Source organism: Podarcis tiliguerta, assembly GCF_965153285.1.
Source record: "Podarcis tiliguerta genome assembly, chromosome: 4".
Lineage (NCBI taxonomy): Eukaryota > Metazoa > Chordata > Lepidosauria > Squamata > Lacertidae > Podarcis > Podarcis tiliguerta.
This window is the reverse complement of record NC_139537.1, coordinates 30992835-31011665: the sequence shown is the minus strand read 5'-3', so window position 1 is coordinate 31011665 and position 18831 is coordinate 30992835. Positions and strand designations below refer to the sequence as shown.

At 38.2% G+C, this 18831-nt stretch overlaps 1 protein-coding gene across 45 annotated transcripts in view; it reads right to left on the bottom strand.

The window, feature by feature from the left end:
* Positions 1 to 18831, bottom strand: part of ZBTB20 (zinc finger and BTB domain containing 20) — a 500505-nt gene that overhangs the window by 249777 nt on the left and 231897 nt on the right. For all 45 annotated transcript variants that reach the window (XR_014510328.1, XR_014510329.1, XR_014510330.1 and 42 more), the window contains one exon: positions 16532 to 16614. The gene's annotated coding sequence lies outside the window, so the exon portion shown is untranslated. The remainder of the gene's footprint in view (positions 1 to 16531; positions 16615 to 18831) is intronic.

Here is an 18831-nt window from a genome sequence, read left to right as displayed (position 1 = left end):
GGGGGCTGAGAGGGAAAGGAAACTGAAGTTTTAAGCTAATCCACAAAAGCAAACACTTCTCCCTTAACAATCTACTATTCTTCAAAGAGAATAATGACCCCAAACATTAGTTTGCATTGAACAGTTGTATGTGATAATAAATTCCAAGTGGATGAGGAATATTGCTTTTCTGAATATGGAAAACATATTTAGATTAAGGTTACACCTTCATGCTCATCACTGGAGATTGCAAACTATTAAATGGTGTGTTGCATATATGCCACACACAGCAAATATAGACTACCCCATCTTCTTGTGTCAATGAGAATTGTTTTTTCCCAGTGGTGTCCCTACACCTCATCTGTGTAATCCCAGGGAAACATGCTAATTTCTTTTATGGGGTTAGGTCAGGCACAGGCAAACTCTGGCCCTCCAGATGTTTGGGACTACAATTCCCATCATCCCAGCTAACAGGACCAGTGGTCAGAGATGATGGGAATTGTAGTCCCAAACATCTGGAGGGCCAGAATTTGCCTGTGCCTGGGCTAGGCAGACGCTGGTTCCGTGTCTCTCACTTTAGTTGTGCCTGGCTATGTTGTGATTCCCTTATCTTTTTTGGCAGTATAGGCAGCGAGTGTTTTAAGCACATCCAATATGTGTGCGACCGCGCATGTCGCACTGAACCTGGAAGCGACCCCCAAATGCCACAAAAATGTCACAAAAAGGGGTGGGGTGGAGGCAGGGATGGAATGTGGCACGGTGGTCTTACGTGAACCTTGCCAACATGCACAGGGATCCGGAATGTAACTCCTGCACAAATCAGTCGCTGCCTGTCTGCATGGCAATATAGGTACAAATTCAGTAACAGAAACTTAGTAGAAACTTCAAGTTCATAATTCCACAAAGATTAATACTAGAATGAGGGTAAAGCAGAACACTGGCAGTATCCTTTCAGTTTCAGGGGCAAGAGGTGGAGAGAGAGAAACAATATATGCTATGAGGTGTTGCAGTAGAGAATCACCAGTTGAACGTTTCTGTCTTGTTTCTTCAAGTCCTTAAGTATTGTTGCTTAAGTACCACGATCAGTGATCAAGACATTTAGAAAAAGAAATAGCTACAACTTAGACATAAGTTCTAAGTGAACTTTTGCTGAATTTATGTGCATTTGGAAATGCTTTATGTTTGACAAGAAACAGCTGGAAAATTTGGATCTAATTCATAGAGAGTAGAGATGTTTAGCATGTGGGTTTTGATTCAAGCCTCTGTTGAGAGTGGGGTACTTTTACCAGTTGGTAAAATGCTAATCTTGCCCTGGACAGCGAGACTGCAATGTTTAAATCCTGCAGGTAGATGCTGAACAACATCTAAACAGTGACCAAATAGACTACCTAGGATCAGGTCGGGGGGGCGGTATTTCACCACTTATTGTAGATAAGGAATAAATGCCAAATAAGTGAGGACTTCTTGTTTCTAATGGCAAGCATGATAACCCTAACTCTCTATTTGTATATAAGAAGCAAAAGACCAATAAAATATTTGCTAAGTGGGTAGCACATTACTAGAAATTAAGTAATCCTATTAGTCTGTTGCAGCAAAAGCAATGAAGTGTTTTGTAGTACCTTAAAAGACATCAGCACAGGGGGGCCACTAGGGGGCGCATTGGAAGATGGCCGACAATACCATCTCTCCGACCCACACGGGGTAATTAAGAGGCTGTTATGGGAGTAGGCAGCCTCCCTTGTTTCCCCAAGGAAATGGGGAACACTGCCCTTGCCTGCTGTGCCCATAAATCACCCCCTAATTTGAAAGAAGGGGGTGAGGGCCCTAGGCAGAATGCCCCCCGTATGGACCTCGGCTCTCCTGGACGCTGTCTCTGATCGCGCACTAGTTGCAGCAATTTGGAATAATTAATTACAAAAGAAGCAAATGCACATATTTCAAGTGAAGAAGGGGAGTGAAGTCTGCTAATTTAAGTGACCTCTGCGAAAGAAGACGACGGGCTGGAGAAACAGGAATATTTTACGATGAAGATACACCAAAGGTGAGGTATGTTGACAACGGGGCTGAATGGGGGAGGGGAACCTTTTTTACTTTCCTTCTATGTGATTTACAAGAACCCCTCCTCATTAGAACCGTCGGTTGAACTGACCCAAGCAGGATGATTAAGGTCTGTGTGGAGATAAACTTTAACCAAAAGTATGCTTTATGGAGACCGAGAAGCAATAAGAGCTTTTGGGAATGGCGCAGCAATTAATTCGGAGTTGCCATCTTGCCAAAGGATTTATAGCCGGGAGGAAGAACGGATTTGTTTTCAGACTGCATTCCTAGTGAATCTCCTCAGAGGTTTTGAAAAAGGAGGCAGATTGGTGAAGATTAATGACGCTAAGACTGTTTTGATGTATGGAAGTGATGTTATATGGAAAACGTCTGGATATGGCTACTGGATAAATAAAAAAAAAATATCCACGCAGGATTACAAACTGTTCTAACCAGCTTGTGGAGACTATCAGAGGTCACAAAGAGAAAGGAAAAATATATGAAAATAACAACAAGAGCTGTGGAAAAATAATAAGAAAGGACTGGATAGTACTGTGAACATCATAAGGTTAGATTTGTGGACATTAAAACAGCAGTAAGAAGCAAGAAGTTGATTGGATCCCTTCGGAACTTGAAATATGGGTACCCCCAACAAAAAATTAAAATTCAGCTGTGTAATTTGGAATTTATGTAATTTGGTTTGATTTGATGTGATTGGTCAGTTAATAAATAATTATTCTTTAAAAAAAAAAAAAGACATCAGCACAAATGCCGCAATAAACTTCTGAGCCTTTAAGGTGCCAAATTTCTTTTCCTTCTTTTTACATCCGTATAAACTTTCCTTTCAACCTACTCCAATTAACTGAACAAATTTTAACTCATATAACTATGCTGGCTTCATTTCAATATTTTCATATTTTCTTCATTTGTCGGGGATTTGGTGCCCTCACTATCCCATACAGTATAGTTGTCATGTGGCTCTCTGGGAACTGCACAATTCTGGGCTGCAATTCTGGTATTTAAGCTATCCTAACTTCAGGTCTTAATGCAGTGTTTTGCTATTGAATCATCAAATACTAATGACATGTGTAAACTATAGTCAAGTATTTCCAGATGATGAATGCTACTAAATCAAAATTATTGCCTGCAACTGGAACACAGCAGAGGAAGGTTAAGCAGTTGATAGAGGAGCTTGAAGCAGGGAGAGGCATTTTGGACTTTAAACATTTATCCCCTCATTCATCTACCTCTGCTTCTCTGCGGGGATACCCCTTCTTGATTTTAATATACTTTGTTTTGTTCTGTTGCTCTCTCTGAATCTCAGTTGTCTCGATTGCTATGCTATATAATTGAATTAGTTAGCTAGATGTGATATTTTGCTAGTTAAATATTGATATTATGCTACTGAAATGTTATTTTATGTTTATTAGTTGATTTGTCACGAATTTGGTATGGCACTGAACTGCTTCATTTACAATAAAATTGTGCATATTATTGCTGGTAATTTTAATATGTTTATATTGATTATGTTGCCCTAACTCCCAGCCACTTTGAGATGCTCTTCAGAAGGAAAAGTGAGGCACATCCAAATACTAAACGAAAAGAACTAAAAACAAAACACATACTGGTAATGGAGACATTTTTACTTCAATCTTGTGAACACTTTCTCCCACTTATATACATTTAAGGGCTTTACATAAGTAAGTAGGGATGGTGTTGGATTGGCTTTAAAAGAGGATTAGACATATTCATGGAGGAGAAGGCTTTTGATAGCTACTACTCATGATGGCTATGCTCTGCCTCCACCACTGGAGGCAGTAATGCTTCTGAATACCAGACACTAGAAACCACACGAAGGGAGAGTGTTCTTGTGCTTGAATCTGCTGGGCCATGAGCTGGTTTTGCAAGTGGTCAGCACCTGCGGCCCAGGACACTCTCAGAACTTCCCCTTGTGATAAGGTGCAGTCCTGTAGTCAAGCATTCACCCTTAGCAGCAACAGGGGTAAAAACTAATGCAGGCAAAACAGCTTCAGGCATATGCCTGATGCTGGAGCAAGCAGACAGGTGTTTGTTCCAATGGCTGACTGAAGAGAAGAGAGGTTCAGAAAAGCTGTAACGATTATATACAACAAAGCAGAATTTTCAATTTTAACTTCACTCATTTACCGTATGTGCCATCTTCCCCCAGCCTTCACTTGCTTACATATTCTGTGAAATCCTTTGTCTTTCTTAGGAATTGACCACTTTGATATTGATGGCCATATATCATCTATATATTGTGGAGCATTGGTACGGCTCAAACCATGGTACAAAAAAGCCCCTTTTTGAATTCCACAAACAGTATGTATGTACAGCTGGTAGAGGTGACATGTTACTTGTGGCCCAAATTTCAGCTAGCAAGAACAGTCTAAACCAGCTAAAAGAATGAGCAAAAACCATGTTATAAACCTGTTAGAATGACCATCTAGGTGGTTTCTTTTTATGTTGAATATTTGTTTAATTCTTATGTAAGCTACCTTTGAAATATGGCTGAAGAGCAGTATAAGAAATAATATTTTTTATTATTTATATCCCGCCCATCTGGCTGGGTGATCCCAGCCACTCTGGGCAGCTTACAGTACATCTAAAAACATAATAAAAACATCAGGCATTAAAAACCTCCCACTACAGGGCTGCCTTCAGATGTCTTCTAAAAGTTGTGCAATTCTTTATCTCTTTAACATCTGAAGAGAGGGCATTCCACAGGGAACTTATTGTTAAAGTTACTTAAGTCCACTTATTTCAGTGGGTCTACTCTAACCAATATGGGGCGTCACCCGGCCCTCTACCCTCTATCATCAGCAACTATTCCACCAGGACACAGGAGATAATTCACAGCCTCTCTCCATCAGCTTTCCTGAAAGACCAGCAACATTTCACCCCAGTTGATCATTACAAAAGCTCTGCAACTTAAAAAATAATGCCTGAGTTTGTTTTTTCCTTCCTCGCCTCCAATCCCCTTTCCTTTTGTGTCACGTATTTTTATCAGTGACATTTGCAAGACAATGTTTTATCCATGACATTTGTAAACCACTCTGGGAGCCTTATTTTGGGCTGAAGAGTGGGATAAAAATGAAATAAATATATAAAGGCAATTACATTGTTCATGCCCAGAATTACTTTAACCTTTGTCTTGTGTTCTGGTAATAAGGTCATGAAAACAACTCTCTTGGCAGGATACTAATTTCTGATGATGTGAATTAACAAAAACTTCTGACAGCATGCTGAATGGAGGGGGGAAATTCTTTTTTTTTCCTTAATCCCCAAGTTACAAGTCTTGTATTATTAGACCAAGCTAGAACAATAGGTAAGAACCAAAATGGAGGGGGGGGGGGTAGAACCAACAAAAGAAAAGCCCAACCCCTCAAGCATATTGAAAATATGATTTATCAAATCATAAGATACTTTGAGAAAATATTTTTATTTCACTCATTTTTATGATCCATGGAGTATCATTCTCTGAACCCTCAGACATTTGAGGGTTAGCATACTAAACATTTTATAAAATATTTCCGCTATATCATTCAATAATAAAAACTCAGGCTCCTCATATATACTATATATACTATATACTAAGGCTGCATGAAGTGGGTGTTTCAATGATCAAAATATTTTGAAAAGGTATTGTATATTTAGTGGTTACAGGGTTTCCACATATATGTATGTAGATGCAACTTGGAAAAACATGATGGGAGAGGATAAAAAGTAAATGTATTGCAAAGGGAACAAAATATCATATACAGAATTTCACAGCAAAACAATGAATCCCTCAGAGACTTTAAAAGATTTAGAGTGTGCCCAGAAGACAAACAAGTCTGATAACAGAATGATTACTGTGGCAAAGACATCATGGCTGTGACTTTAATTTTTAACAGGAAAACAAAAAGTAACTATAAGCAAAAACATAGGGGCATGTTTGCCATGCCTATAGCTAATGGGTATTTTGGAGGCCGTTTCAGTACCAAAAGTAGATGGATTGGTATCTATCCATCAGTGAGACAGATTTTACCCATTTCTCTCTCTAGAACAAGCTACTCCAAATATGAGTTTCTCAATTACGATCAGTTGGTTAGTGTGTGGTGCTGATAACGTCAAGGTTGCAGGCTCAATCCCCGTATGGGACGGCTGCATGTTTCTGCACTGCAGGGAATTGGGCTAGACCAGGGGTGGTCAATCTTTTTATACCTACCACCCACTATCACTATCAGGGAAACACTGCGTGTGTACTGTATGTTGATTTCAGTAAGCCATTTGACAAAGTCCCCCGTGATAGTCTTGCAGAGAAGCTGGTAAAATAAGGGCTGGATGACCAGTTACGTGGATTTGTAGCTGGTTGATAGGTCAAACTCAAAGAGTGCTCACTAATAGTTCCTCACCATTAGGGACAATTGAGGTGCTGCAGGGTTCTGTCCTGGGGCCATTGTTGTTCAACATCTTTATAAATAACTGGGATGAAGGAATTGAGGAGGTGCTCATCAATGACACCAGGATGGGGCACACCTGGATCTTTGTAGACCACACGTTTAATGTGAGTGAGCAGTGTAATACAGCAACAAAAACAAAAAACCCCACCAATTTTATTCTACGCTGCATTAGCAAAAGTAGCGTCCCGATCAAGGGAATAGCACTTTATAAGGCCACACCTATAGTCTTGTGTTCAGTACTGGGTGCCACAAGGATATTGACAAGTTGGAAGGTGTGCACAGGAGGGCAACCAAGATGATAAAGGGGTCTGGAAACCATGCCTTATGAGGAGTGCCAGAGGGAGCTGGGTATGTTTAGAATGGAAAAGAAGAGACAGGGGAGATATGATAGCCATCTTCAAATATCAAAAGGGCTGTCACGTGGAAGATGGAGCAATCTGGTTGTACTATTTCCTATTTGTAACATCACATCAGTTTAAAGATAATGTTTCTACAGTAAATTTGGCCTTTTCTATTTCTCTAGACACTTATATTTTGACAACCTCCACATCTGCTTTTGTTCATAAATTCTAGCCAAAGTTAGTGACCTTCTTACACGGAGCACACAAAAGAGGAATCTCTCTCTCTCTCTCTCTCTCTCTCTCTCTCTGTGTGTGTGTGTGTGTGTGAGAGAGAGAGAGAGAGAGAGAGAGAGAAGCTATTAAGTTTGCTCCTTTTTCTTTCTCTCTAAAGCACTTGCTACGTGTTGACCACCCAACTGGACTGATCTGCTTATCTGCTCTCCAAACCCAGTGCAATACGTAAGTCATTTTCCTCAGCTAGAAATGTAGTATAAAAGAGTGTGGGTGGGAAACATGCAGTGTAGTGGAACTAAACCCCCATAAGGGAAATAAACAGAGGCAGCTGCTTCCTTGGGTAATTCATCCATTTCCCCCTCCCGGGCTAGTGACATGAGGCATCACCCCTTTCGGATTGCAAGTGCAAAAATAAAAATAAATAATAATTAAATCTAACGAAGACAGTATTTTAGCTGCAGCGGCATTCATACAGTGCTAAGTTTCAGTTAAACTGATTTTTTTTTGCCATCTTCTGTGTCTCTAGCATCAGAAACATCTGGTCGGTTTTAGATTCCCCTTGGATTCCCAACTTCAAAGGGAGTTATAAAGAATAACAAATACATGTACTGGCACTGAAAAAAAAATTAGAGCAGCAGGAGAGAATGGTAAAATTGTCCTTATTTGACTGCTAGTGACAGGCTCCACAGGAAGAACTGTGAGAAAATTTCTCAGAGGCTCAGGCAAATCAACAGTTCTTAGGAGAGTGGATCTGTACCGTACATAAAATTTATGGGATCTACTCCATACAAGGGAGTCACACAACTGTATTTTGCTACAAGTGAGCAAAGGTCTCCCATAAAACTGAAATACAAAAATTTGTAATAGTCTTACAGTCGCTCCTGCTCCTGACATTGACGCCCCCACCAACCCTGGGCTTAAAGCTTTTGAACAATATAGGACGCTTAAAAAATGTGGCTTATTCCTAGTAACTAAGGCAGAAAGAGCTAACCCCCCGCCCTGAACCCAGATAAAGCTAAGGAAATGTATCTTTTGCTGTCTTGGCATATTTGTTACAGCAGGTTAGGCAACTGACTGCCAGGATGTGTTGTGGTTTGCTCTGTTTAGAGAAAATTCAAATATATTAATAATTTCTCATACTTAGTTGTACGAGTTAATGTTAAACCTCAGCTCCAGAAGCAATCAATTGCAAATAAACGGCAAATTCCTTGCCATTCCTTCTCCTGAGAGTCAGGGAACCTTAGAGATAGTCTGGGATATAAAGGGGGGGGGGGGAGAGCTGAAACTGGGTAGGGGGCGTTCTAGTCCAATACTCTATTACACCATGCACTCAAGCACTGCAGAACTTCAGAATAGGAATAAATCTGTAGCCAAAATTTCAATGCTGAAGGAAGCCCAGGGCTATAGTTCTATGCTCTTGAGATAAAGTCACAACAGAATTAAGTGGGATTTACATATGAATAAATGTGCCAAGGAGTGGGCTTTAAATGTGCAGTTCCATGCAAAACAACAAAAGCATAAATAAAATAGTCCATAATGTTTTAAGTTATTTATTAAATCATTTTAATAAAATTAAATTTTAATAAAATTAAAAGTACATGCTCAGTGAATGAGTACCATATCTTAGCCTTGCTTTCTATTTTCATTAAGAATGCATAAACTACAAAATTAATGTCTGTCAAACACATGGTGATAGTTTAATTCATAGTTTGCTTTAAATAAAACTTCCATAGGGAATATATTCATATATTTTTTGGGAGGGGCGCGTGGAATTGGTCAGCTAGAAATCCGTTCCTTGGGAAAATGTAATGGTTGAATATTTATTTGAAATAGAATATTTTGGAATAAAGATAATATTTACACTTATGGCATTTCCCATAGGATGCAAATCCTGATTTAGACGCAGCCATAGCTCAAGGAGACTGTCGTCTAATTGTGAATATTACATGAGTAAAAACAACATTCTAACTGCATTAAATAAATAATTTGATGCAAATTATTCATTAATTCTGTTCCTATAGTTGCTACAAGAATGCTTTTATTATGACATTTGCTCATCCTGTAACAACATTTGACAAACAGATTTCATTGTTTCTACAAACTTATTTTGGGGTTTTCTCCAGGGCCTGTAAATTAAACCAACCCAAGTGGGGCATCTTCTTTGAAAATTACTGTTCTAGGCATTATGCTGAACATGCATCAGTTAAATCTCTGCAAATAACACACTAAAATTAGTAAGATTTTCATGAACCAGGAGAAGCAGAGAGTGGTGGGAGCCATGATCCATTTCCCCACACACATGTGCAGATCTATGACAGACCACCATAAGTCCCTTAAGTCTCCATCTCAGCCCTTTCCCAGGCTCAAGCGAAAAAAGACAATGCCTATATAGAGAGATCTAATTGCCTTAATTCCTCTGCAGATCCCTTGCACAAAGAACAGAATTGTGTGTGTGTGTTTGTTTAGCGAAAGAAGTGGTTTACACCACAGCAGTATGATCCAGTTGTTTGTGAAGATTACTGTGAGAATTTAAAGGAAAATATTTTGCCAACTTCATCCTTAGAGTAGTTAAAATGGTGCAACGAAACCGAAATTGAGACACACAAACACTTCTACTTTGAACAAGATTATTATTCCTGAAGCCAACACTATCTTAGAAAAAACAATGGACTACTTATCTCACCTGATCTAGAACTTGATTTTCTCTCAGTTTCTCAAGACCAAACTACACATGACAGTGGCAGCCCATATATTTAAGTTCAGGATTGACCCAATCATGTGTAAAATGATGTGTGTGATTTTAAGCGCAGAAAAGGGGTGAGTGGGTAGCATGGCATACGGTACATTACGCTTAATACATGATTGAGTATTTTCAACTGCACACAATGTAGGCAAGATGCCACAGAAGCTATATATGAACCCCAGTGGAGTGGGTTCTTCATATGCAACAATCCTGAATCGGTGCAGTCACAATGCCAGAAACTTTATTGTCGGTTAACTCTTGTTTTACTTTGTATTTATGTACTTAAGCCTAGATTGGGCTTTTTTTTGTAATACTGAAATTCTTCATGTTTGCCAAATTGATGGTTTTTGCCAGCTTTGAATTTACTGACATGTTCTGTGATTTGTATATTTGTACTTCCAATGCTCCGTATTTTGATGTTTTGAATGTTTGCTGTAAGCAGCTTTGGGCACAGGTCATAGTCTATTGTGGACAATTAAAGTTTCCTCTCAGGGATCTTGACTGGTAGACCTGCATTTCTTTACAGGTAGCCTTCAGCCTAAAACAGTGACTTATAGCAGGCAACATAACAAAGGCACTAAAACAGAGACAAGACCATGCAATAAACGGAATGCCAAATTTAACCCAGGATCTACCCAAGTGACATTATTACAGAACCCAATAACGTCAGCCACAACATCACAGGTTCATTCATCTTCTCATCTTCCAATGTGATATATGCTATCATCTGCCAGCAATGTCCTTCTGCATTCTACATACGACCAACTGGTCAATTTCTATGCAAAGGAAGTAACTGGACACAACATCAGAAATAGCAATATCCATAAATCATCAGGAGAACATTTTGAGCTACCAGGACACTGTAACTGACCTTAAAGTTTCTATCCTTGAACAAAGGATTTCAGGAGAAACTCCAGAGTGAAACCCATGAATTACAATTTATCAGACAATTCATTTCTGTCACCTGTACTCTGAATCAAGTGTACAAAATATTATCAAGCTACATATGTTTTGTGCCATTAGAAGCTTGTTAGTCTTCAAAGTGCCACGAGACTCTTCAAAGCTATCCATTTGGAAACTGATTTACTCTTGTCGATAAATTCATTTTTTTACTAGTCACACATGCCCAAATCATAAATGGAGTCTCTCTTGGGAAGTAACATGATCTGAAATTTTAAATATTTCCTAATTTATGTGATGCAAAATTATTATTATTATTATTCATTTTGTGCTAATTAATGCCAAAGAGATCGACCTGTACATAGCTATATTGTAAAACACCGTTGAATGTATGTTAAGAGAACTATGACTTGTTTCAGCTAAAGGAACCTATTTAAAAAATAGAAATGCAATCCAATGTGCTTCACAAAATTAGATTATAATACCAAACACATTTGTATTAGTTAAGGAAGTGCTACTTTAAATGGGGTGGAATGGACCTAACCATTAAATGTGTACAGAAAAACTATACTATACAAGAAAAAAAAATTAAGGGAAAGAGAACAGAAATACCCAGTATTGCATCTAGTGAAACTGAGGAATAGAATGTTTTAAATAAAATAAAATAAAATATAGGCCTTGTCCTGCTGTAGATCCTTGAAGACTTGATCATAATTATATTGCTAGTTAGACTATGTTTGTGCTTAGGAGATCTGTGCTCAGTAAAGGTTCTCTGTAAAATATATTGCAGGTTTGCAATATATTTTTAACTACAGTCAGCCAAAGACAAGCAAAAACTTACAGAATTGCACGGTGTGCAAGGAAGGTGTTTCAACTATCCAGACAGGGGAAGTATACAGGGTTCTTTCTCCACTGTGTTCACAAACCACCTCTGCTGTATGACAGCTGCAGGCTATTATAACCCTCAACATGGTCAGGTAGGCTTGTGTCCACAGCCTCAAAAGATAAAGCTCTTGACATTATCAGGCTATCTACCTAATGAAGATCAAGAGCCTCATCAAAAGAAGTAGCTTAAGTACCTTATGTGAACACCACTGCACACAAACAAAACCAAGTCAAGGGAACCATACAATTTATTCAGATGAACAGGGTGCATTTGGGGTTCACCCTTAGAAAGATTTAATAGTGATATTGCAATGGGATCAGATGTAACATATGCATTTTCTCACTGTGCTGAAGCTACATCAGAGTCTCTTACTTCTGAGTTTAGCACTGTAGTGATATATTCATCAAGCTGGTCTGGAATTTGGCCTTCTTTGCCTTAGCTAGCTGTAGCTGGACATGAATGACTCATTATCCTGAATAATTCCTTGTATGTAACTGAAATTAATGACATTATGTGAGCTTTAAAGCAAAGTTTGATTTTATGATTAATTACCCATGGTCTGTTTACAAAATAAATCAACACTGTGTGCACCATGAATATCTGTGGCCTCATCTGAACTTTACTTTCGTCACTTGATAAATAAGCGACTTCTGTCTGTGATGTAGTTAGTGTTCTAGATATAAATTATGGGGACATCTTGAACACAATATATGAATCATGCACCCTTGCTGTTCTAATTTTCATGACACTGCCCTACAGTACATTACATTAATATTTTTTAAAAGGAAGGTACTTGAAATATACTAAAAGAATGAGATGAAAAGCCCTTTACCTAAAAGGGGGGGGGGACCTCACAAGCCTAAAGCACATCGTAGGACATGCAAATATAACCTTATTCCATTTACAAAATAAATCAGCTTACAGAAATGGAAAATTATTAAAATCAAGAAAATAAAAACAAAAACATTTCCTTAGCTACAATATAGATTCAAATACCACACCAGAACTCAAGCTAAAAAACAACAACACACAAAACCAGAGAGCTGCAAAAGGGCATCAACAAAATATCACATCTTCGTAATTAGTAACGACAAAAAACCTATTAAAAAACCTCAACAGACTATCAAGGAAATCAGTTCTCAACTAGTAAGTACCTTCTGAACAAAAAAATAATTTTCTCTCTGTTGTATGAATGACATTCTGAACAGTATCGTCCACCAACTTTCAGTTAGTCACCTGCCCAGGGCAGGAAGCAATTCCTTCCATATGAGTAGTTTGCCAGACTCAGTGACACTTCAGTACATACAAGAGAGTGGGCCATAAAATGTTTGGTGAGTTGATAAAATTTTATACTACACTGCTCTGTTAAAAAAGGAACCTGAACTACAATGCCTCTGATTCCTTTAGATAGACCTCAAAATAGCAAAGTAGTGGATCTTTATATGAGAAAAATAATCCACAAGGGTCTTCTGTTTTCTGACAAATAAATCCAGAGGAATATGATACAAATGATGAGGCTGGCTGAATCATTACGTCTAGGAGTACAATTAAGATAATAGTAATAAACAGCCGTTTTTAGGAATAGTGGATTAAACTCTCTTTCAACATATTCTTCCTTAATCAAATGAGATCGGTCAGGAAAATACAACTTTTCTACACTATCATTTATCCATTGCTGAGAATAATTCATTGTACTGGTCCTACTGATGAAAACAGATTTTTTTTACTAAGCAAGCCCTTTACCAAAATAAAAAACAAAAACCTCTTCAAAAATATTTTCCTACTTTTATCAACATTGGTAACAAGACTGAAATACTTTTTAAAAATTTATTTAATAGGAAGAAAAAAGTCTTTGTTTTTGCCATTCAGAAAATAATTAATGTTGGGCATGGGAGGGTGTGTATGTGGAAAGGTGATGTTTTCAATCCATACATTCAGAGATTTGGGAAATAAAGAGAAATGGACTCTGCAGAAGTCACACATTTTCCTGGGAATATAATGAAAGGAAAAGAGCTCAATGTGAATTCAAAAGCCAAAAAGAGAGAGATCTGAAATAGATTGTCTTCTAGTCTGAAGCCTTTAAAAAAAAAAAACCAACAACCAACAACCTAGGAATTAAAAAGGACAGCATTGTGAGCACTCTTCACTTTCAACCTTTTCAGGTTTAAGCACACAAGACAGGAGGAAAGTACTACTTAGTCCAGCAAGTTACAAAATTCAGGTACCAGGCAATGGTTACACAACTATTTTTAATGTGAATTTTCTAAAATAATGTAACTGAAGATTTTTCAGCTGTTGTAGAAAAAAAACCAACTAATGTTAATTGTACAATTTGAGATCTTTGTCTATCTTTTGCTTCTGAAAATTGACTAAATATATTTATCCACTCTTCTGAAGGTTGCAAAATTATAAATTAATAATGATAGCAATTGGGTGGCCTTCTTTGTATTTTTTTCACATCATAGCTTACCATATATTACTTTTGCTATTAAGATCAAGTTGGCTTTCCTGTCTCATGGATATTATCTAAACTCAGGCAGTAATAATAAATAGCAAAAAAACAATGTCAATAACAACAATGACAAGTTCTGATGTTATGTTCATTTTACGGTACTCAAAGACCCCTGAATTAGACTGCAACTAGATGTCATACAAATATTTTCTGCTTACAGCGGTCAAAAATCTAAAGTCATTAATCTGTAAATTCTATCTAAAGTATGAGGTATCAGCTTTTCATTTATTCCACTAGAAGAGGCAAAAGTGTATACATATTAGGATGTATACCTGTACAGATCCATTTTACTATTTAAGGTGTCATTGCCGAAGTTGGTACTTCACGCACTCTTTCCCACCATTTTACTGGACAAACTGTAATTTACAGCTGCACAAATTTTCAGAATCTCTGAAACCTTGGATATTAATTAATTTATTGGTCTGATTATTTCAATGTTTTCTTGTACCTGCGTCATTCTAACTAGTTTTACTAATTTAGCCACTAAGTGCTAGTAACTCCATTAAAGTTTGTGGTTACTGAACCTGGATATCATTTTTAAGTGCAGCATTATCTAAACACCTAAATGCAGAAAAGACACACAAGCAACCTATCTGTTGATAATATTTGATAATATTAATCTTATTTCACGGCACCTGACCTGGATAACTTAAGGTTACCAGATTTTTTTCAGTGAATCCGGGGACACTTTTCAACTTCCTACTAAATACTGTAGATGGATTTTGTCAGGGAACTGACTTGTAAATCTGGGGACTGTCCCCGGGAAACAGGGACGTCTGGCAACCTTAGGATAACTTTTCTCTGCCCAATACGTTCCCTAAACTCATTGAATGACACAGGCAACAGTTTGACAGATCCAAGAAACAAGAAAATCTCTTTTACAGATATAGCTAACTAAGATATACAGCCAGTGATTATTTACAGGAATTTAATTTATCTCCACCCTACTGATATCAATAGATTTAAAAGGGCATGTATTTGCCATTTACAGGCATGACCAATATCACTTTCCCAGAGTCTACTCCCTCCAGACTTCTAACACTAGATCTAGATACCCGCATGAACTTTTTCTAAAATTGATTTCCAATCAGAAAGGGCAAAAAGGGGGGGATTTATTAATTTAGTCCTCAATACAGTTAGATGGGGGGGTAGCATTATAATGTGCTTTTTGAACCATTTATTTTGAACAGCTGTAGTACTGAATCAACTCTGTCAGGGAGGATAGAATGCTTAAATCTGGCAAGAGCCTTCTTTCATTCACTGTGCATTGTCTCACTTGCTGACAAAACTTAGGAAGCCCCAAAGCCGAAAGCTTTCTACTGACCCTGAAAATTTTAAGTGGTATATTCAAATGTACCCAGGAATTCTTGTCCTTCTTTGACTCAACAGGCCATTTTCCACTGACATCAAAGGGAGCAGAATCGGGAACTGAATGAAAAAACTGAATTAAGCAAAACAAAAGGTGAACAAGGTGGACTTCCACAAGAGCTCTTTCCATCACTAACTATATCCTCTTCAGCAGAGACAATGAAAGAAGGCATCTCAAGAGTCGAGTTAGGGCTGATTGATGCAATACAATTGATAGAATCCAGAACAAAAGCTTTTTCCTGGGCTATGCTATTTCAAACTGCAGGTGGGGTTGGGGTTGTGCATCTGAATGTTCATGCACAATACATAACTTTCAAAAATTATAGTTTTCTAATGTTTCAACTTATGCGCTTAATGTAAGTAGCAAAACAGAAACATGACCCCCCATGTTTAAATACATTTAACTCTAAGAAAGGATTATATATTGTATTGACAAAAGTTTGCTCGACAAATTAAATACAGTTTCATAATGCATATGTGTAAAGGAAAGAGATATGGTTGCCTGGCATTTGGAATTTCCTGCAATATAGTGACTAAATTATACAGGTGAAGTAGGGGTAGACGGCGTTTCCATGCAGTGCTCCGGTTCGCCAGAAGCCATGCTGGCCACATGACCCGGAAGCTGTATGCCAGCTCCCTCGGCCAGTAAAGCGAGATGAGCGCCGCAACCCCAGAGTTGTTCACAACTGGACCTAACGGTCAGGGGTCCCTTTACCTGGGGGTAACCGGGGGGGGGGGAGTGGGAAGGGATAGGTAGTACTGTTTCTGCTATTTATGAACAAGGAACTAAAGCCCCAAGCAGACAAACAAACCTTCTCATTAAAAGTGTGTGGGGGGGGGGGCATACACACACACACACACACACACACACAATGCCAACAGTGAGTATTGTAGCATGTGTCTTCTCACCCCCACACCAGCCAGTGATGTGGGGTGGGTGAGCAGAAAGCAAAGGACACAGTAACATCACATCACAAGATACTTGTTACATTGAGGACTCAGTGAGATACAGAATGGAGGCAACTCTGTCATGCAACATCAAGTTTGGTCCTTAATTTTACAACTTACCTTTTTATCTCCGAATGGCTTTCATTAGTCACATGAATCTCCCAAGTTCCATCATTCTGGAACTGATTACAGCACGACGGAAGCTATTCAAGAGAAACACTGAGTTAGAGTGGGGCCCCATACTGCATTTTCATACATATAAAAATAATAGAACTAAATATGTGTGAGAGACGGGAGGGATCAGTCTATGTTTTAAACTTACTCATCCTACATAGCGACAGCTGTAGCACATTTTCTACATATTCAAAAGAAATAATGATTTATAGTAAGTTGATCTATGGGTGAAATCCAACCTAGAACTGAGAGGGTGTGTGCTAATGCAATAAGCCTCCTCCTTTCCTCTACCATGAATCTCCAAAATCTGCTCCAGGGAGGTTGGGAAACTCTGGACCACAGCTCCCACCCACCCAGTATAGTTTGTAGTTCAAAACATCTGGAGGGTACTACGTTGGGGAAGGCTGATATAGAGCGAAATTCACACCCCAAACCATACTTCCAACTGAAGCTCCGCCATGTGATGCAGTTCTCAGGTGTGCTAATGGCACTGAGATACTTGCAATGGCACAGTCAAGACTTTTAAAAACACTCAAGGTCTCACCCGAACTAAGATTTTGTTCCATGTTTAAATCCACAGAATCTTTCTCTGTTACTTATTCTGTTATTAGGGGAAATTGAGTAAAACTATTGGTTTTTACACGCGCAAGACTTCGCGTGAGAAGCAGGCTGTTTGAAATTGATGCAAGTGTGGACAATTTAGATTCAGACATTCATTATCATTGTTGTCCAAGAAAGTAACAGAGGAAAGAAATCAATGAAGATGATAAAAGTTAATGCGGTGGTTGTTTTGTGAGAGTAATCTACTCTAGCAAAATGCAGCTAGGTTCATTGTTTGAGTCCAATACCATTTCATAGTAGCAAATCCAAAGAGCAGATATGACAAGATCAAAATATGATAAGCACAACACTTGCAAACTCACAAAAGACACAACACAGAGGCTTTATCAGACATCCAATGAAAACCCCTTTTTTAACCAATGCAGAATTTTCTACCTTATTTTCTTCATCAATTGCCATCTAAAACTCTGTGGTAAAGCCCACTGGGTGATCAGTAGAAGCAAAAAATTGAGAAATCTATACTTAAAGAAACGGGACAGCTGCCCCACACTACGTTGCAAAGCTAGGGTTATCATTAATTATTTAATTTATTTAGAAATTTATTTTAGGATATAGTAAGAATTCATGTTTTGCTTCTGCCCTCCAAATGGAAAAATAAAATCCAGTAGAAATATATTAAGCAAATAATGAAAGACACTGAATCTTCTTGCTTAATTGCTCTTCAAACTGCTAGAAAGGTTATTTTCTTACCTTACACTGCGTCTTCTGCAATCTGACAGTGTCATTCAGTCAGTCATTTTAATGTCAGCTACTCTTTTATTATACAGAATACAAGTAATAATGAAACTGTGCTGATCTGCCTGCCTTCACTCCATATAGTGTCTATATTTATACACTTATGCTTCTATTTGAATCTATATTTATCTACTTTATCTGCCTACAGTGCATCTGTTTCTCATACACACAGACAATATATATATACACACACTTACAAATATATATATATAAACACACATTCCACTGCACTTAAGAATCTGCATGAATATACATCGTATCATGCTTCCAATAGCGGCATCAGGAGCATAATAATAATAATAAAAATATGCATATGACTAAATAATTGTGTGTGTGTGCATACACACACACACACTAGCCTATGCCCAGGTGAACAATGAAAAGGATTGTCTGGTCTGAATGAGCCATCTTATGTATGGTGGGATTTGGAAAGTGTACTGAGCTATAGGCTAATTGTTCTTATCTTAAATTCACCCTCTGTTGCAATTATGGATTGGGTGCAAAGCAACAGCTGTTAATTCTTTTACAGCAACGTTGGGCAGTTATTCTGAATGAGCCTCATTGACACAATGCTGTAAATACTGGCACCCTGCCTGCACTGCTGCCTCCATGTTGTAGCATTAGCAGAACTACACTAACAACCTGGAGGTCATTTCTAGAAACAACTTTACAATAGAGGTGCCATTTTTATGGGGGCAGTTCCAAGTGTGATCATAGCCTGTGGTGCAACCCTCAAATTGCCTCTTCCTTACAGGCAAAATATGTCAGCCAAAACCATAATCAACCCATCACTGGCAAAGTGGTCATTAACATTCTTAGCCAACCAAATGTAGTGCATTAAGATGTGCATAAACCTCATGTCAACCTAACACTACAAACACATTTATTAT